Source organism: Podarcis cretensis, assembly GCF_951804945.1.
Source record: "Podarcis cretensis genome assembly, chromosome: 4".
Classification (NCBI taxonomy): Eukaryota; Metazoa; Chordata; class Lepidosauria; order Squamata; family Lacertidae; genus Podarcis; species Podarcis cretensis.
Window position 1 is genome coordinate 47269450 of NC_137173.1, and position 22312 is coordinate 47291761.

The window sequence follows — 22312 nt, forward strand, 5'->3', positions numbered from 1 at the left end:
CCACTGTACTATAGTTGTGTTCAGGACTGCACTTATTTGCCACATTGATACAATCATACACAAATACCTCAAGGTCAGAAAGGAGTGCAGCTGGCACTGAACTCAAAACAACAAATTTGTGTATATATTTGGGAATAGGGAAAACTACATACAAAGCAAACAATCACTAGGTGAAACCCACTTTCCCCAGCAACCCTCTTTATAGTCTATTCCGTCACATATCCCTGTAATTAATACATGATAGAAACTAGACAGCAACTTCATAGCAGTCTCTCCCAAATATCAGAGACTAGGAATAAGTGGTGGTCTCAGATACTACTATCTGAGGGGCATGCCTACTTCTAAGAAATATTTGGTTTCTTGTATTGGACTCAGTTTTCTGAATAATGCTAGTAATATTTTAAGTGATTTCAACTAAGAATCACATTTTTATTGATATTTGAAATATGTATTGTTTATATATCCTCGTGGACTATGGGCTAGCCTAATCATCAAGCTTATTGTAAGGTGCATTAACTTGATATGCACACCCTAGCTGTTGCTAACCAACTCTCTATCAAGACTCTTATTTTGAAAGGAATGAAAATTGCAGCACTGTTATCACACTTTTGCAGGGTGTTAAAAAAACAACCCACCACACTCATTTGCTATACAAGCAAGAACCTGCACCTATACACAAAAGCAGTAAGATTTCACATGAAAGGCAAAAATAAATTGTTATGTTTTAACACTTATTTATAACTTACTCTTGCAGCCTGAAATGTAAACTGTTTTCATTGCCTATTTCATTTATGAAAACTCAAACACATTATTTTTTGTTAAATGTATACTGAAAAGGCATTGCAAGTGGCTGTGCATCTTGCCAATTCAAATACTTAACCTGTATCAGAGAGAAAAGGTAACCATTTTATTCATTCTAATAAACTGCTTTTAAAAACCTTTGTGCATTTCCAATTTATTTGATAAAACTTTGGTTTATTAAACTTCCTTATTGGTAACATCTTCTGGAAACCAGAGATCTATTACATCTTAACAGAAATAACAAAAAGCAAGTTAATATGACCATAACTTCACATATTTTTCTAAAATATAATTAGATTCAATGATACTTAATCACAAGGGCAGATTGGCTCAAACATCTAGAAATTGACTTAAGGCATGCCCACTTGTCGCATCAAGGCTAAAATTAATGTTTTCTGAGTGGCTGTAACAGTTTTGGGAGAAATAGTATTTATTTATACTAGTTCTAGACACCCCAGTCACCAAAGTTCCCTGGGCTGGTTACAAATATTTGTGCAACCCATACAGCATCATAAAAAATCTTAGAACTATATGAGAACTGATATTGCATGTTTAGAGTAGTTGTTACAGTTGGAAAATGCTGCCAGTCTGCTCAATACAAATCTATCTTTTCTTCTCATAGGTCGAGTTCTGAAAAACCAACCTACACTGATGTAATGAACTGGCAGGACAACGGCGAGAAGGAAGGGGATCTTAGAGAGCTGGGACTAGGGCATACCAGGGCAAGCAGGGGATGGGGAAGGAAGTTCTCACAGGGTGATGGAGCATGGCGAGGGGAACCAGAGCAGCAAGACGCATCACCAGAGCCAGTGGGCCCCCAGTGTCCCACAAACATACAGTGGTGCCCCGCAAGACGAACGCCTCGCTAGACGGAAAACCCGCTAGACAAAAGGGTTTTCCGTTTTGGAGGCGCTTCACAAAACGAATTTCCCTATGGGCTTGCTTTGCAAGACGAAAATGTCTTGCGAGTTCCTGCGGGTTTTTTCCCCTCCCCCCCTTTTCCTAAGCCCTAAGCCGCTTATCAGCTGATCCGCTGATAAGCCGCTTATCAGCTGATCCGCTAAAAGCCGCTAAACCGCTAATAGCGCTAATCCGCTAAGCTGTCAATGGGTTTGCTTCACAAGACGAAAAAACCGCTATACGAAGAGCCTCACGGAACGGATTAATTTCGTCTTGTGAGGCACCACTGTAGCAGGCTCTAAGGTATAGGGAGCAGCAAAATTGCATGTGCAAGAGAGGCCCTACTAACATACACACTCCATTCAAACTTCAATTCATTAATGCAGAAATTCATCAACTGAATGTTGTTACAAATTAAAAATGTGAATCTCTCCATCCCTATCTTCATGTAAACACTTTTACTGATAAGAGCCTTCTGCCATGCCAACTCTTTCCTTCCTCCAAATCTGAGAAAAAAATAAACTTGAAGATGCCTTTTTGTTCCATTTTGTATCCAAAGGTAGCAGATGGCTTGCCTTGAGGGTGAAACTACTATGTTTTGCTTCCAACAATAAAAACCACATGCAACCAAAGTAGACAGTTTTCACTTGAAATCAACATCAACATATATTTCAAATATGCATCTTTTACACTGATGATGCACGCTGAACTGGAGTGTTTTGGTTTTGTTGTGTATGTTTGTTGCCCTGTTTTACTAATGTAGCAGGATATAGTTAAGCTGTAAACCTATACCCACTTACCTGGCAGTAAATCCTATTGAACTCAGTGTGACTAACTTCTTAGTAGACTACTTGATAGTGATGGCCTATAGTCATTAGTGGCAGGTGAGCTGTTCAGTTCAGGCATTGGACAGCTACTTGGCTCAGCAGCTATGTGGTAAGGCAGGGAATTGGTGGGACAACTACCATAGTCACCCTGTCAATCTGCTTTCCGGCACACTTAATAGGTGGCACTGATAGGAACAGGTATAATAATAATAATAATAATAATAATAATAATAATAATAATAGGTTCCTTTATTCTTATTCTAACACCAGTTATGTTACAGCAGCTGGTACTGTGGAACCAAGTACCAACCCAACTGGCTCCAGCCATACTCATCTGCTGCTAACTTTGTTTTCCAGAGTGCCAGCTTCTGGAAACCACTCTGGGGAAATTAAGATAGTGACAGGCACAACTACTATTGTCCTGTAATTCTTGCTAGCGTAAAGCATCTCCTAGGGCTGTTGGGTCCTGAAGTCTCTTGCCCTAATGGCACCACTAACAGCAGTTCAACTTTAAATAAATGTAAATAACTGATTTTTAAGTTAACTGGTAAATCACACAAGCAGATAGAAAAGTTACCTGAATGGTTCTGTTCAGAATGGCACATTCATCATGCACTGACTACAGAATCAAGTGGTGAATTCCACATGTGAAATTTTCATGGATAAAACATGTGTATTATCCAAAGTCAACTGGAAGTCTATACTTTTCAAATGTCACACTTCACATGTCCAGATGAAAGACATTAAATAATGGTTATACTTCTGGAAAATATACCTTATGACAGGGAACCAATCAATGAAACTCCGACTACCAAGGAAACAATACACTTATGGAACAGGAATCTACACAGCCAAATCTACTGTGGAAAACTGTAGAAGCAGGGGTGCTAAGTTGCTATCAGCAAAGTATTGGAGTTATGAGCTGAATATTTTTCCCAACACTGAAAGTCACTATCACAGTAATGCATTTTCTAGTCAAAGGAACCAAGTGTTACATATTAGTAAAGACAATAGTGTGCTAGGTAGAATGCAGCATATAGTTCAGGAAGATATAAAGTAACTTTTGAGTATTTGACAGTGTTCAACAATGAGTGCATCTCTAATATGGAGACACTACAACATTACTGTGAATCGTATTTTACACTGAAAATGTCTTACAACAACTCTGACATGCCTAATTAGCTCAGATTACAGATCCCATTCAGTATCTGGCAGAATGCTCATCTGATGCCACTATTTAAAAATATCATTAGCTTGACCAAGAGATTTCTAGATATGGTTCTGAATGTGATTCAGAGAAAACTCTTATGTTTTAAAAATGTACAATGGTGCCCCGCAAGACGAATGCCTCGCAAGACGGAAAACCCGCTAGACGAAAGGGTTTTCCGTTTTGGAGGTGCTTCGCAAAACGAATTTCCTATGGGCTTGCTTCGCAAGACGAAAATGTCTTGCAAGTTCCTGCGGGGGTTTTTTTCCTCCCCCCCCTTTTTCTAAGCCGCTAAGCCGCTTATCAGCTGATCCGCTAAGCCGCTTAACAGCTGATCCGCTAAGCCGTTTATCAGCTGATCCGCTAATCCGCTTATCAGCTGATCCGCTAAACCCCTAAGCCGCTAATAGCGCTAATCCGTTAATCCGCTAATGGGCTTGCTTCGCAAGACGAAAAAACCGCAAGACGAAGAGACTCGCGGAACGGATTCTTTTCGTCTTGCGAGGCACCACTGTAATGTGGAACGCAGACTTATAGGGAAAACTGCATGACAGATGTATTCCAGGTGTTCTATACAAGCTTCCTCTGTGATTTGCTACAGTAAAACTGCCTTCACGTGCTGATTCTGTGCTTCCCAGAAAACTCTATGTGGTCACTGTGGGAATCAGAATGCTGAATGATATCACCTTTAATCATTTCTGATGTTGCTATGATGACAAGCCAATACTGCCAGCTTCCTCAGCAGCCAGGACCTGGGCTAACAAGTGCTGCATTTCTTTATTCAGTCTGGAACCACCATCTTTCTTCTTCTCTTTTCACAGTCAAGGTGATTCTTTCTGCTGATGACACCCTCGCACCACTGCCTATTCAATATAAACCCAGTTATTTATTCTTTTGGCCTGTAACGCTCAACTCTTAACACTCATTTCTGCCATCAGGATTAAATGGAATGCCCTTGGGCCTGATGACAGAACACACACACTGATTCACTATGCCAACTCTTGGCACTTGTTTAGACAGTACTTACTGATTTTTCCTCAGCTCTCCTGCTTCATTGAGTTACAGTCAAGGTTGGCAGATACCAGGAATGTCACATGTAATAAAGCACTAGTATAGTGTCTCACTGGAGTTTTTGATGAATGTTCCAGGTTACAATTTCTATTTCACTAAGCACATCAGATTTCTCTGAAGAATGACAATAATCTTACTTATACAGCATGCTATGTATAACATTTCTTTTTTCTAAGCCTGGTATCTTGTTTGTTCTGTTCAAAAGGTGGCACCATTTCATACATCTTCTAGGTCAATGTTTTTGTCTTAATTTTTTTAATTGACTTAATATCTTTTCTGCTTCCATTAACGTACACCACAATGCCATCACAAAGCAGAAATTGTATAATGCTTCAGTGTACAGCTATGACAAAGCTTCTTTTAAAAGCTTTTACCCATGGTGTGATTTATTTAATCCATTTTGTTCCACCATGAGCAGTACTGCACAAGGACACAGGAATGAAAGGTGACAGAATAGGAAAGCAGTCTTCATGTTGTTTACCACCATGGCAATAAATCTGTGAATAAGATCTAAAAGTAGTAGTAAAGCGAAAGGGATAGGCTGAGGAAACAGATGGTACCATTTCAGGTCATAAACATTAATTGACTGCATATTTTCAGTAAGCATAATGCATGCTGTCTGTTTCTGCCTCCAAATAAAATAACAATATTTAAACTTTTCACAATTCACATATGTTGCATGTAACTGAAGCTAAGGAGATCAATGATGATGGCAGATCATTGTCTCAAACAAGATTAAGATAGTCCTGAGGGTCTTCAAAAATATGGGAGCACTTTTGACCAATATTCTTTATTTTAACACACTGGCATTATCTTAACCAAATAAAAGATAACAATTTGAACTTTCAAAAGGTAAAATTTCAGAATTAAAGTAAAGCCATACTATATAATGACAGAGGTCATTATAGTGTCTCAACACTTTTATTCTCCTTCTCAAGAGCCTGCTTATGATTTATCAATGAAGGAATGTAGTAAAAGATTAGAGAATAGTTCATTCTGCATTGTCCACATTCCATATGTAATTTCATTGTGATATGAGCTTAATTCAATATTTATTAATGGGAAAATGAATGACTCTTTATTCACATTGCTCACACATTGGCCAAGTTTACAAGTTGCATTAAACCATAGTTCACGCAAGCCTAGCTTATTATGTTGTCCAAACCTAGGCTCACATTTTGTTGCCTCCACACAAACAATGAGTGGAAAACCTTGACTACCATGTGTGGTTTGCTTGTGGAAAACAAACATTAAGCCTGAGTTTGGAAAACATGACAAGCTTTTTTTTAATCTGTGGTGCCGCAAGAGAAGGAGAGATGCATCTTGAAAACTTTTGAGAAGAATGCACGATTCAGCTGCTTATTGAAACTCAACCACTCTCATGCAACTGTTCGCCATGTCTGTCTTACTCAGGAACACTTTGATTGTAAAATGCACTGTGTGTGTGTGTGTGTGTGTGTGTGTGTGTGTGTGAACATTTTCTAACCACTCAAGCCTCTAAAAAGTGCTGCTCTTTTCAGCACACTGTTTTAGCTTGTAGAAAATTTCAAGCAGAAAACTAGTTGACTTTCAAGGCAAAATTTGTGGCTTCTTTTTCAGGGCATGTTTTTACTTTCAAGTGTTCACAGTTATCCAACTGGCTGATTCTAAGGCTCTCTAAAAGCAAGTATTTGTCCTGCAGCATACTGCTTAGATGAAATAATGCATCAGAAAGTCAGCTACGCTTATGTTAGTCCTAGTCTACAGAATTAGGGCAGACCAGTGCAAACATCAGTCATGAATTTCAGGTGCTGTAAATATAACTCTCCAACAGTGTGTTCATGCACATGCACAAATCTTTCTTGCTCCCCCTTCCACCCCTCAGGGAAGAACCTGCCTCTCATCATTAATGTGATTGCTACATCCTGGCCATAAAATAACATATTATTCAACTATATACAGTAGAGTATATACAGAACCTTATTAAAATGGTGGAAAAGGGGGTGGTTGTTAGTAGTAGCTCGGGATTGATGTGCTTTAGGGATCAAGACAGGACTTCAAATAACTATGCAGCTGGATTTATGAAGAGAAATTTATTGCAAAACAAAGCCTAGTAAATTTCCTCTGTGCCAAAAGCAGTCACATGCTTGAAGAAAACTACATGGGTCTAACATAAGAGTCAACAGTAGCTAGTTCAGCTAGAGAGAGGTTCCTGTTTCCTGGCACAATTACAAATACTCAAGCAGAGAGAGACTAGGGGTGAGATTCCCCCCCCCCCGTAAGTAACTTAATGAATGAAGTACTAATTAACATTATGGCATTGATAAATGGAGAGAGAGATTAGGGATGTACTCAATAGTGAGGCCTTCCCAGATGGACTGTCAAAGCCACATTAATTCCTATCTCATTGGAGCATCTGCTTCTCCCATAATCCACTGCCCCTTGGTACGAAGAACACAAACTGTTGTGACTCAATTCGATTTATATCAATCTAATTTCTTTTAATCCAATTTGTATTCCAATCTACTACCTTCTAATCACTTAAATCTTCAGCCTCCATCTGGTAAATTTTCTCTCAAAATTAACTGAGCAGATGCCTCTACAATTGTCTTCCACAGTCAGGCTAATCATGGCCTAGCAGTGGCCTACAGAACGTTCTCAATAGGAACGTGACTTCCACTGTTGCCCTTCTTGTTACAAACATGGCGATGCATGAAGGCCATTTTGTCCATCACTAATTGGCTATCTGCATAATATTTCTTCAGAACAATAACTGAAAGTTAACATGATAGCAGCTCATTTGAAATATGAAAGGGCGCAGCAATCCTTTCATATAAAAACATTGGAGGACATATGCCCAACTTTATATTGTTTGTATAACTAAACTAGTTTCTGATCAATATTGATCAGTGTCAGTAAATATTTCCCCTAAAAATTGGTCTTTTACACCAGTAGTTCCCAAATATTTTTAACCCCGCTTGAAAACTGCTGAGTGTATTGCCTGACCACTTAATGATTTTTCTGCCTGTTGTAGGAACTGTAATGTGCTCTGCTAGAGCTATATGATTTTTAACTGTATTCTTATTGCTACTCTCTCATTCCCTCTCCCCACCCCCCCTCTCACACACACATTGTATTTTGCTTTATTGTGTTACAATTTGAATTCCATAGAATAAATTAAAATAGAAGACACAAAAGAAGCAATAAAAATACAGTTAAAAATCAGCTATGTCCTCCTGGTCCTGAATAACCCACAGGTTCAGGGTAATCTGTCAAATTACTCCCTTTTCAAGGCAGTGAGAAATAAAACAGTTTAAAATTTTAGATGTTTGTATGTTACAATTAAAGTCTAAAAAGATGGTAATAATGCCTCAAACTTTGGGTGAAAGTCTAAAACACAGAGCATGAATCCACATTCATGGCTCATCACATAAGTCATTTTCAATATTTAGTAATACGCAACCTGCAATAAGAAATTATTCCAGTAGAAAATCAATTGTAATATGTTATAATACAATTGTATCAGTTATACAGGGAACAAGTAATACACAGATATGAATATTGTAAAAACAATTTGCAAAATATATTTGGGGGACAAACACCTAACAAATGAGGGTTAGCTGCAAGGTTTTAGAGAAAACTATACTTAGGTTTGATTATATAAAGTTCTGCATTTAAATAGAGAGGAGAATCAGGAAAAGCCAACCCGATCTTCAATATGTTTTACAATTTAGGCAATTATTATATAACTAGTGGACACATTATACCTCTATTCTGTCACACTGCTGTGATAAAACAGTACTTGAATAACCTAACAAATGTTCCATATATTGTACAAATAAGTTTTCAATTAAAAAAAACAACTTATCTAATCACTTGTAACTTGATCCGATTTCTCTATACGTATTACTGTATTATCAGTTGTATGTTCCCTAACATAAGTTCGATATTTCAAGTTCTTAGCTTTAAGGGGTGAACACTTTCTAACACACAGCAGAACTGTACATGTTCCCAAAGCAAAGGCTTGCACCCAACACTGTGCAAATGGAACTGAACTCATGGAAAGTGGCTTTCCCTTCTTAGCGTCTCCCCGCAAAGTATCCCACCAAAAAAAATTTCTCCAGAGAGCTGCAGGTGAAAGGAAAGGGAAGTTCAGTTATGCAAGTGGAAGTCTGCTGCATAAGCAGAACAGCAGCATTGACTATAACTCTATGACTTCATTTTCTGGTTCTTTCCGTAATATTGTTGAAACTTTCACTGCAATGCCACTGAATGTACATTAAGTTTTGCTCACATGGAAAAGAGCCATGCACAACATTCCACAAAGGGAGACACACAAATGTGCTCCAATCCATACAATCACAAAATCCATGCTGAATATTTCAGATTACTCAGCACTTCACATGATTCCTGTGAGCATTTACATGTCCTTATCTCTCTTTTGCACAGTTGGAATAGTACACTTGCATCAAGCCCTTTCTTTTTATATATAAATAAGAACACTTGCTTTTCCTATGCATTTGAAAACTTATTTATGATTCACCATTTTCAAGCGCACAATAAATACAGTTTTTAACACATAGTGCCCTTGTGGTAATGATAAATACCTAAGATAATGTGCTGAAAGGAGAATAACATTTTTTTAAAGCAACTGAATGCATTTTTTCTTCCTTCTTTCGCATTCAGAGTTGTCAAATGCTTGTGGGCTTTCCTCAATCACCACTTGCTCTGTGTGTCTGCAATGACAGGTGGTCTAGATTTTTCACTTAGAAAATCTGGTCACCCTATGTTTGTAACACCTCTCTACTTAGTGTCATCTGTGAATTTAATTAGCATGCAGTTTACCCGCTTGTGGAGATTATTAATGAAGATGTTATATAAAACAGAGCCCAAACAAAATCCCTATATCAAACCAACTGACATCTTTCTCCAAATGTGTATATTGCTGCCTATCACTACCCTCTATTTATAGCTTTCCACCAGCTACTTATCAGTCCATGTGATAATGCACAATTTGCATTAATTATTCAGTGTATTTGTGTGGTACATTGCATCAAGTTGTGAGAGGAACAATATCTAACCTATTCATGCCCCTTTAAAAAAAAATTACAGCCTAACCTAACTGCTCAGATTTTGCCCCATTAAATCTTTCCCTTCTTGATTATTTATGTCCACCTATTATTTTCCACCAGAAAATGTAATGTAGTCAACCTCATTGCTGAGCAGGGGTATGAATACCCACATCACCACACCAGGTATTTGTAGTTAAACCACTCAGGAGGAATCTAGCAAAGAATGGTGGAATTGTTAGATAAATGGAGATGGGGATAGGTTTAATATACTTAACAGTTGTCCAAATGGATTTTGAAATGAAGTATGAGGAACAGAAGGCAATAGCTTAGGGGGAATGGAAAATAGATGCTTTTTTTACTCATTAAATGCGATAGTGCAGACCAGAGATAAAGGGTACCATTTTCCTCTTTCCCTATCACACTAGTATATATGCCTTAAATACTCACCTTCACCAAGGGTCACTTCACGCATTACAATTTTTTTGACACAGATTCTCAGTGTTGGTAATGCATAGTACATCAGTACTCCAGTCTACGTAGTCACTGTGTGTAAAACACTTCTCTCATACTTCACAGAATTATAAGAAACATTATTTTTTCTCTTTGTTCTAAACTCGTAATGTGCAAAGCTACCCTCAAATTATACACGTCATAGAATTAAACTCATTCACCCTATATGCCCCAAGTCAATCACTGAAATTATCTGAGAGCAGTATTAGTGGTCTCCCAAGGACCAGAAGCATAATTCCTGACAGTGAGGAGTCATGCCTTCAGCACAACGGGGCCAACTCCTTCCCATTAGAATTAGGATGGCACCATCCCTACTTAGTTTCAGACAACAGGTTAAAATGCTGTTGTAATGTTTGAATTTCTGGTGTTTTAATCGACATTGCAAGACCACCAATCCTGGCTGAACGACGCAGGCCGCAAATTAGTTTAGTATCTGACGCTGCCAGGAGCAGTCAGAGCAGTCTGACCTCCCAGCAGCAGGGATAGTGTCACTTACCAGGAGGGAAGGGCAGAAGACAGACAGTGGAAAGGTTGGCGTTTTGCAGGTGCATTGGGAGCACTGGACTGGCTCCACTAATGTGCCCACAAGCACTGACTTCTTACACTTTACCCCTCCAAGTAAGCATCAGCAACTCCACTGCCAGGAGGCAAGGCGTGAGTGCTGCCCTCCTCAGTCCTGGATCCAATACTATCTGAAAATCTATGAGAGCTACAGTACTGTTCTGCATGCATATTCACAGTTAAAATAATTTAACATAATTTTGTTGGGTCTTCAGACTAATCTGCAGAAATATTGTAAACTACAACATTACAATTTTACAATTCTTTCTATTTTGCAGTAAGCTAGATCCAAGAACATATATGTACACACACCCGTCATCATATCTACATGATCTATACACCTCTTGGATGCTGCCACTGCTAAAGAAACAGCCAGACAGTAATTTCAGAGTGACAACCGAAAACATTAATGCACTGAAAAATAAAGAAAACTTTAAAAACTTCATATGCAGCAGTCCATTTTTCTTTTCCTTTTTTTACGATGTCTTCATTAGTAACTCCTCTGTGTAAAGTTAATCCCTATTAGCTTTTTAGGGCTTAGCACAGCTACCATTCTCTATGCTTGCCAATATGTTCTACAGGTGACACAGTAGCTGCCAGTAAGGGATATGATTTTATTAAATCTTTGTGCCTATAAATGACTACAACAAAATTAAGTACTGTATAGCTGCCAGTTCAAACCAAAAAGTAGACCTTTTATATCTTATTTGTAATACCAAAATTAGCAGAATTGTTGGTAACTTTGTAATAGCTGAAATTTCCTTGCATGAAACTTTGTCCACAATACATTACAGTGGTACCTCGGGTTAAGTACTTAATTCGTTCTGGAGGTCTGTTCTTAACCTGAAACTGTTCTTAACATGAAGCACCACTTTAGGTAATGAGGCCTCCTGCTGCCACTGTGCCGCTGGAGCACAATTTCTGTTCTCAACCTGAAGCAAAGTTCTTAACTCGAGGTACTATTTCTGGGTTAGCGGAGTCTGTAACCTGAAGCGTATGTAACCTGAGGTACCACTGTATTACATTTTATCTTTAATATAGTTTGTTGGTACATCAGTTCCCTAAAGTTGCTTGCTACTGTAGTGAGCATCAGCTCCCTTCCTCTCGGAGGATCAGCTGAAATAGGTATCAGGACAAACAACATAAATTTTCTAGGCTACCATTAATAACCAATTATTTTATTAGTTTGCAATGGCATGCAAAAAAAGCCCCTATTCTGTACTAGGGCTGTGTGATAAATCACCATACAGTTGAATACCAGTATTGAAATAACATTGTGATAACTGTTTGAGACTTGGCAATGTCCCAGGGGGTAGCTCAGTTGAACAGATACTTTACAGATAATTTGCAAGCACCTGTCTCATGCTTTGTTGCTCTCTCCCTCCACCCTCCTAACCAATAAGAAATGATGAAAAGTTGTCACACAAACCAGCAAACTCTTCCACCTTCACTGGTATCTTACTGGCTTACTCCCAGGAAAGTAGAAGAATGGCTTGTGCATGCATAGATTCCACTTAGACCTCTGAGTGGGGAAGCAGATGCAACTGTTGAATAGTTTATTTAAATGTTAGGGTTCATTATTGTTTCACAGGGTGTATACCATTTTAAAAGCCAGGGTGCATATCCTGACCTAGTTTTCTACAGCTGTGTAGTAGGGTAGCAGGTGCTGATAAGTCACTGTAATTAGCTGTGTCTGCAATTGTGAATGGTATATTATGTGCCGTATGTACCTTTCTCTGCCCCCTGGTGGATGGGTGGGTGATTATAGACACTATGTAAGATGTATGTTAAAGGAGTTTTGTAATTAAACCTTACAAATATCTCTCTGCGTCTCTTCAGTGATTCCATCTGTGTGGTCTACTCTGTACGCACTCTGTGGCATGTTTCAAATGCCCAATAGCAACTTGACTAGTAAATCAGTTAAACTACTCTTAAATTAGTTGGAAATATATTACATATATTATACAGAAGTTTATTTAATATTTTTATTAAATCTACTACTTTGCATTTTAAGGCCCTAGCTGCAGGGAGCCTGGTCAAGGCCCTCCGCTGCTGCAGGGAAGTGTGGCACACCCGCTGCTGGCGAGGGGAGGTGCGGCAAGCCCTTCTGCTGCTGTGGGGAAGCATGGCGCACCCTCCACCACCATTGGGAGGTACCGCAAGACCCCTGCTGCCGTGGGGAGGCCCAGCAAGGCCCTCCGCTGCCACAGATATATATTTTGATATCTTGAAGTATTGTGATATTTAGCTGGTGATATATTGTGATGTTGAAAATCAAGTTTTGCCTAGCCCTACTCTGTACAGAGGTAGCAGGTGACTTTGAGAAAGTGGAGAAGAATGCTCTTATTTAATCTATGTTCCTTATCACACTCCAACAGCAACATCTCAATGCATAACAGATATCTATATATTTTGAGCAAATCACATGAATCTTACTCAGACTTGATACAAAAACCCACCATCACTCCAGCAAAGTTAAACAACGCACATATTTTAAAGGTTTTTAAAGTACAAACAGTGTATCACTCAACCACTATGCCTGAATACATTTTGCTAAAAAAGATTTATACAGTTATCCAGTCATCTCCCCACCCCAAATACTGTACTGGCTGCGTGGAAGGGTCTTGTGTGAAACCATGTGGATGAGGCAAGCAGAAAGAACTCCCTAGGCACAAGGAACGAAGTGGCAAATCAAAGGGCTGTTGGATTCGCAAATGACCAATTTCAGTCACAACTGTGTTTCATACACATATATGTCTACAAACTTTTAATAGATTTGTGCATATACATCTAGTACTGTCTGGATATATAAACACTGTAAAACAACAAAACATAATTGCAACCAGACACTGGAATAAGGAGGGAAGACACAAGGTGAACTAAGGTCACATTATATTAAAGAAAAGAGCAAACTTATTCAGCTACAACAGATGGACATTGATGGGGGGTATTCTAACCCTCCATCAGCCAACTAAGGAAAATGTAACAGGGAAAGTTATCTCTCCCCAGAAAAAGGGTGATATTATTAAAGACATTATTTTCCTTTGAAGAAGTAATGATGAAGCAAGGAGTGACAAGAACCAGATTACCTCCTGGGAAAACCCACTGACATTATTCAAAAACATTCAACCTAGTCCTCAAATTCAACAAACAATAACAAATGCTGAACTAATTAAAATGCATTTTATATTCTGAATTCTCACAAACATCAAATGCCCATGATTAAACCTTAATATAACTGTCACTGTTGCTTTTTAAAATGCTGGTGAAGATTTGAACTTTGAAGTTCAGTGAAAAGGCACTATCTAAAAGTGTTATTTCTTTTTATCTACCTTAACATATTAAAACAAGAGCATAAACTTCATATGAGCACCTTTAGCATTATTTCTAATATGAGAAAAATGGATCATTAATACAGACAAACAAGGTTTTCTTCATAGACCTGCCAATGATCTTAACCCTGACCTGGAGAGACCATCTTCCTCAGTGATAAGCAATAGTTTCAATGCCAGCACTGTCCTAAGAGAATGCCAATTATGCCAAGTTTGCAAAAACAGATGTATGGTGATTTTTGAGATATAGACTGCTTTACGCCAGGGACAAAGCTAAACCCATTCATCTCAATTTACTTACAACCTAAGGTTTAATTTGAACTGTGGCCTTCAAGGTGAAAGGCCAGTTCTTTAATCTAATCATCTCCCCATGTGCATTATTTATAATAAACACAAACCTCTCTTCTGCATACAAAATCGTTCTTTCCTACAAAGTGTATTTTCCCCTCTTTATGAAGCATAGATTTCATAGCAATATTTTATATTATAAAATTAATTTTACTGCTGTTTACTAAGCACTTTAACATTCTGTAAAGACAGGCTATCACTGAACAAAGAAAACCTAATCAATAGTATGCATAATGACAATTGACTGAAATTCCTCAAGATAGGCATCTACTGCTCGTTTACAAATAGTTTAATAATAATTGGCTTCATCAGATTAAAAAAGAAGCTCAGAAGCATATTGAGGTTCAGGGGCTCAATGGCAGAAATCCAATATGGAAAAGCTCACGAATAAGGACATTTGAATTTTAAAAAGGGTAAGATTACTATAAGATTAGACTATTATCAAGTTGGTTTTGCCACAAGCTTCATAATAAGTCTGATGAACTTATTGAAAAAGAAAAAAAAAACCAGAACACTGGAGAAGTTTTGAGTCAGAAAGTACCAGAGCGCTAGGATGTCTCCTTCATTGTGAAATGATTCAGCTGTCGATTTATGGCTGGCTACCTAACTTCTCTCATATACATGTTATTCATTGCACAGAAATATCAGAGCAGGTTACAACTCAAATTAACAATACAGTTACTAAAGACATCAATATTGGCACTATATGCTACTCAAAGTCTGAAAGAATATCCAAGTCTTCAGACGGCATCTAAAATTTAAGAGTAGGCATCAGCATTATCACAGGGGGTACAATGTCAAAAACGGGCACTACAAACAAGAAGGTTCTTTCCTGTGCCAATAAAGTCTTCCCAGATAGATCCTAATAAATGAGCTATTCTTTCAGGAATCCTGACCCCAAGGTGTATATGACTTCTTAAGCCATTAAAGGTAACTAAAGTGGGCTTGTAGGCAATTGGTGCAGTTTTATGTGTGGTAGGCCAGTTCAGAAAGCCAGAAAGCCATATCTGTCAGGGAACTGCCATCGGAGAGTCAGGTGGTGGAAGGGCTCAAGGAGGCTAGGAGACCCTCGGATGCTGAGGAAGGAACCAGCAGGGGGAGAGGGAGAGTTCCTGCAGAAACACAGTCGGAGGAATGGCTCCAAGATACTTCCAGTGAGAACAGCGCGGAGGGCTCAGGACCTCCGCTGGGGACGCCTACTCCGCGCAGGAAACTGTCACGCAGAGAATCCAGAAGGAGAGTTTCCGTCAAGGAACTCTTATGTTGGCGTAAATTCCGGAAGCGCCCACTGACGGATTCTGCCAGCGATTGAGGTAGTCATGCACCCATGGCTCCGCGGACTGGGAGAGTTTAGAAACTGATTGCAAAGCTTTGAGGGCTTAAGCGCTTACGCACGAGCAGCCCCCTTATCCCATTACAATATCATTCTACACTAGCTGTAACTTCTAAACCAGCTTCAAGGACAGCTCCACATGCAGTGCATTGTAGTAGTCCAATTTAGAAGTTACTAATGCATAGATCAATGTGAGAAGGCTCTTCCTGTCCAGGAAAAAACCCAGAGCTGGTAAAGGACAATCCTTGCCAGAGAGACCCCTTGAGCTTCCAATGACAACACTGTGCCCTCAATTCCAAATTCACAAGCAGGATACCATCGCAGACGGTAGTAAAAGCCATAGAGATATCAAGGAGAACTGATAGTGTCACACCTTCCCATCCTCTCCTAATAAAGTTAACCCATCAAGCTAATACAGTTCTAAAACTATGCCTGAACCTGGACTACGAACAGGACTAGATAATGTATGTTCTCAAAAGACGAATTCCATGTTGGAGATCATTAGGAAAGAGATTGAAAAAGAAACTGCCAATATCATAATGCTGTTATAAAATATGTGATGAGACCACAGGTGAAATACTTGTAAGCAGTTCTGGCTCCCTCACCTTAAAAAATATATTGTAGAGCTGGAAAAGTTTAAGAAAAATGAGCAGGCAGTTGGAACAACTTCCCTAAGAATAAAAAGGTCATAGTCTAGTTTAGAAAAAAGGTAAGCACAGCGTGATAAAGATGTACAGTCATACTATATGAAAATAACAACAAGAGATGTGGAAAAATAATAAGAAAGGACTGGATAGTACTGTGAACATCATAAGGTTAGATTTGTGGACATTAAAACAGCAGTAAGAAGCAAGAAGTTGATTGGATCCCTTCGGAACTTGAAATATGGGTACCCCCAACAAAAATTTAAAATTCGGCTGTGTAATTTGGAATTTATGTAATTTGGTTTGATTTAATGTGATTGGTCGGTTAATAAAAATTATTCTTAAAAAAAAAAAGATGTACAGTCATACCTTGGAAGTCGAAAGGAATCCGTTCCGGAAGTCCGTTTGACTTCCAAAATGTCCGAAAACCAAATCGCAGCTTCTGAATCAGAAGCTGTGGAAGCCCTGTCGGATGTCCGGGTTCCAAAATAACGTTCACAAAGCAGAACAATCACTTCTGGGTTTGAGGTGTTCTGGAGCCTAAATGTACAAGTTGCAGGGTGTTCGACAACCAAGGTATGACTGTACTGTATAAGAATATGAATGGTGTGAAGAATGTGTTATGGAGAGTTTGGCAGATTCATAATAAGGAGACAATGCAGTTGCTTTAGCACAGATGTAATATGCTCCCATTTGCTCCCTTAATCAGATGGGCTACTACACTTTGAACTAACTGAATTTCAGACCACTCTTATAGCTTGCTATGAATAACCTTGCAGATAACAAAATTCTGCATCCACATATTAACTTTTCATATGCTAGTTTAATGATCAGTATTAGGCAACTTAACTGTAATCTCTGAACTGCACTAAAATGTAGTGCACAGCAAAATGTTTTCAATCACCATAAGGCAGTGGATTGTTTGAGTGCCTTGGATGGATGATGAACAACAAACAAGCTCCATCAGGCCTGTTCTGAATGTGGTTATGCTTCCCCAGAAAAATCAGTTTATAATTATAAACCAAACTCTGCTGCTTCATTCTCAGGTAGTGGATGTGGCTAAAAGGGCCTTTTTCAGTAACCGGTAGTATACCACTTCGTCTTTCCTGTACAGACTCATTACTGGACTATGGAATTTATGGTTGATACTGCCTGCCTTCCATTTGTGTTTTATAGTATTATTTTTAAACTGCTATTTCAGTTTTCAAAATGCTGTGATATTCTAAACTGCTCCCGGTGCCACAGTTTGAATGGGAAATAGGAAGCAAGTAATGTTTCTTAAAATCCTTAAATAAATGAAGTTTCAGTTGATAAAAGAAGGGGAAGGGAGTGAAAAGAGAAAAGCTTTAGAATAAAGCAGTTTGGGTGGGAAACAAGGGGAACTATTCACAGAAAACTAATGCCCTTTCCTATTCCATTTAAATCCACAATTGCAGTGCTATTATTTGCAACCAGAATCTAAGCTGAAAACTGGCAGAACCAGACCTTTCTCCTTGTCCCTTCTTCTTGGTAAAAACAGAAGGTATTAATCACTCTGGTTTAAAGAAAGTTGACTAAAGCTATTCTTTAAGTCATGCACTGTCACTAATGTGGCCAATGAATAACTCTCTACACTTTTTTTTTGTTACTCTGAGTGGACTGTCAACCGCACATTTTCCCCTTTCCTTGAATGGCTTTTAAGAGATGATGAAAAGAAGCACTATCAGTAAAAACAAAAGTTTCAGGAAGAAAAAGTGGGAACAAAGTGGACATATTGGAGACAACTCGTGATTCATGGCTCATACTGTGCTATTTCTCTCTTCAACTCAATATGCTCTTTGGTTTCACTGAAGGATAAGAGGAGACCAGACCATTGCACTTCTCCTAGCAACTAATATCACTTAGGAAAAAAGGCATGTTGTCTGCTAAAATGGTAACAGAAGAATTTGGGGTCATACAAAGCCAGATACATGTTCCTAGTGCATTTGATCCTAAAAACTGATTGTCAAAATGTATTCAGGAAACAGCAAATGATTAGTCAAAATGATTAATTTTAACCAAATATATGTTTCAATATGTTAGACATTTTTTCTTTTGAGGAAGTACTCTGGCAATTTCCATTATTATGTTAAAATATTTTGCCCTGAATATTTCTACATATGTACACAAAAATGCAGGAGAATTTCAAAGAGTTTTAAAGCTAATCTAATTGTGCACAGGTTGTTTGGAAACAAAGTGTTTCTTCTGTGGGATGAATTTTTAAAAACTGGCTGATCTTATTAAATCCCTGTCACAATTTGGTACTCATAATGATAAAAACAAGTTCACATGAAAGACCAAAGCAAAATAACTCTACAGTTCATATGCTCACTTAAATAGACACATATTGGCAGATTCCAACATTTTGAATTATTTTTTTTCAAAATCCAGTTGGAGAACATTACAGAAAGGCTAGTTATGAAAAGACTGCAATTGTTGTCCACAATATTTCCCCAACATTAAAATCAATGACAACATATGTATTAGATAACTAAATTGTTAATAATATCCTGCAGATGCACAGAGAAAACTATCCTCTAAGTACTGAACTGAAGAGCATGCAGAAATCAATTTCATCTACTTTTGCTTTGGCACTTATACATGAAACCAGAAGCTCAAGGAAAAAATGCAGGTAGTTTTAAAACACATCAGTGTTTACTATTTATGGCATGTGATTGCACTGATCCTGCACGTGTCATGATCTGCACTGTCAAGGGCCTGTAATCATAGGACACCCATCTAGGGAAAAGGTGCTAGCACATAAGCACACCAAGGAATAGTCTGACTGAGAATATACACGATCAGGGCTTAGACTTAAATCATTATTTCTAAAACATGGAACATCTGATAGAGAGGTCTCAAAAGCAACCAATCTGGAAGCAGGTATAAAATCAGTTACTTGCATCTATTATTTTCACTTTAGATTTAATTTGCACGAAGCAGTTTTCACACAGACATAGTGGCTCTTGAAAGATGAGACTCTTTGAAAACAAGTGAATGATTGCCTGAAGATCTATGATTATAGAGCAGATGTACCAGTAAAATATATCTCATAACTGGTTCTTGACTCTTGACACTTACACAGCAGCAGGAAAGCAGATCTAGTCCTTTCCATAAAGGTTTGCCTCCAGCCCACCAGAACAAGATGCTATCTGACGCATGCTACGTGACATTTTAGTTTTAAAAGGTTAATTTCCTCCATGAAGTTTCTCCTGTAATCAATGACAAATGACTAAATAGTGGTGCACTACAGAGATTACTGTCTCTTGCTGCTGACCATTAATTCTTTGTCTCAATCCTTGGTAGCACAATTATGACAAGCAGTTCACTGGAAATCTACACATTTAGTGCCGGGTAAGCAGTTGTGTATACAATGCATGATTATTTTAACTTTTGTGTCAAACTCATAGAGCAATAGGTACATAGGATAAGTCATTAGCAGTGAGAGTTCAGTAAGACTGTTTTTCATGCTCATACTTTTGACTTATACTGGCAACTTGAGTTGTTTATAAAATTCTTTTTAATATATGTTTTTGTGTGTTTGTATGTGTTTTATTTTGCCCCTGAGTAATCCCCCCCGAAAAATACTGGGCATTAATAAATAATAAATAAAAAGCTATATTTATTGCATTTATATCCCACCTTTCCCTCCAAGGAGCTCAAGGTGTCATATCTCCCCCTCCTTGTTTAATCCCCACAATAACCATATGAGGCAGTTTAGGCTGAGAGGCAGTGACTGAAGAACACCCAGTTGAGAGCTTCATGGCTGCATAGGACTAAGTCTTCTGGGACTTAGTCTGACACTCAGATCACTACACAACACAGTATCTCACTTATCACCATCTGCTAAAGTAGACAGAAAAGTTGCATTGGAAAGTACTGTAAACCTGTAGATCAGGGGTCAGCAAACTAAGGTCTGCGGGCCGGATCTGGGCCAATTGCCTCTGGATCTGGCCTGCAAACGGTTCTGCAATCGCTACTTGAATTAGCGCGATTGCCTTTTTTTCCCCCAGGTGAATTTTTTTTGCAATTTTCCCCCCTCCCCCCAGCATTGTTGTCTCCTCCCTCCTTCTTCCTGGCTTCTCTCTGACCTGCAGAGGAAGGGGGCTGGGCTTTGATAGGAAGCCTTGCCGTCTGCCCTCCTGCCTCTCCCCATGGCCATGCTGTGGGCTGGAGTATGGCGCACCTGCTGGCCCCTGGCTCCCCGCCCAAGAAAGCTAGCCTGAAAAGGAGAGATGCCGCTCCCAACCGCAGGCAGAGCAGCAGAGGAGGTAGGCAGGGGAGGCGAGGGGTTGGGAGGAGAGAGAAGCCCCCTCCACCGCATGCGCATTCCGGCCCACCACCTAGGTCTGGGGGACATTGAACCGGCCCCCTCCAAAAAAATTTTGCTGACCCCTGATGTAGATGTTCCCCTTGACCCAACACAAAATAGGTTTCCAGAAGTCACAGTAAAGAAAAAGCAACCTACAAAGCCCAATCTATACAGCTATCTAACTGCCAGTGACAACCAGCAAACTTTATACTACAAAAAAGTCACTTCTTGCAACAAAATTCTCATGCACATCATCCTCCTACACATGCTAAATGTAATCATTAGCTTAAACTCTCTGGTACACTTACCACTTACTAGAAAAGAACTAGTACTCTGAGGTAGACAATGGTATTCTGGAAGCAGGTAATTCAGGTAACTAACATTAATTATTATTTTTATTATTTATACCCCACCTCACCCATCTGGCTGGGTTTCCCAAGCCACTCAGGGTGGCTCCCAACAGAATATTAAAAACATGATACAACAAACAACATTTAAAACTTCCCCAAACAGGGCTGCCTTCAGATGTCTTCTAAAAGTCAAATAGTTATTTATTTCCTTGACATCTGGTGGGAGGGCATTCCACAGGGTGGGCACCGCTACCAAGAATGCCCTCTGCCTGGTTCTCTGTAACCTCTTGGAGATGGAGCTCAGTGTCCGGGCTGAACGATGGGGGTGGAGACACTCCTTCAGGTATACTGAGCAGAGGCCGTTTAGGGTTTAAAGGTCAGGACCAACACTTTGAATTATGCTTGGAAACGTACTAGAAGCTAATGTAGGTCTTTCAGGACTGGTGTTATATGGTCTTGGTGGCCACTCCCAGTCTGCAAAAGATGTGACCTTAACAAATTGGAGAACTAGACCTATGGTTGCCCCCTTTAAGGAGCAGTGTGCAGAACAATTCTTGGAAACTGGGAATTTGATAGGGCTTTCATGTGAGAATTTGAAGACAGCTACTCAGTTTCACTTTCCTTTGGGGGGACAGTTTTAGTCTTATCAATCCATGTGAGGGCCTGTTCCAACAATATGGTTGCCTTATTACACTGGAAACCTATTTGCATATTACCCAAATACAGGCTAAAACAGAGTACAGACCTGGGCGAGGGAAGAGACCCACCTGGTGTCTTTTCATTGCAATATCATGCTCTTTTCCTGGAATGTTTACTACATCAGAATCATAGAATCAGAGAGTTGGAAGGTTCCCAAGGGTCATCTAGTCCAACCCCCTGCAATGCAGGAATCTCAGCTAAACACACAATCTCAGCTAAAGCATCCATGGCATATGACCATCCAACCTCTGCTTGGAAACCTCCAATGGTGAGATTAGAAGAGTGATAAATAAATAAAAAATCAAATTCAGCCTAGACAAAATTAAAGCAAAAAACAAAATGCCCTTT

General features: G+C 39.0%; 1 protein-coding gene across 21 annotated transcripts in view; it reads right to left on the reverse strand.

Moving 5' to 3' along the window:
* Positions 1–22312, reverse strand: part of ROBO2 (roundabout guidance receptor 2) — an 815523-nt gene that overhangs the window by 408037 nt on the left and 385174 nt on the right. The gene's annotated exons all lie outside the window — the stretch shown is intronic.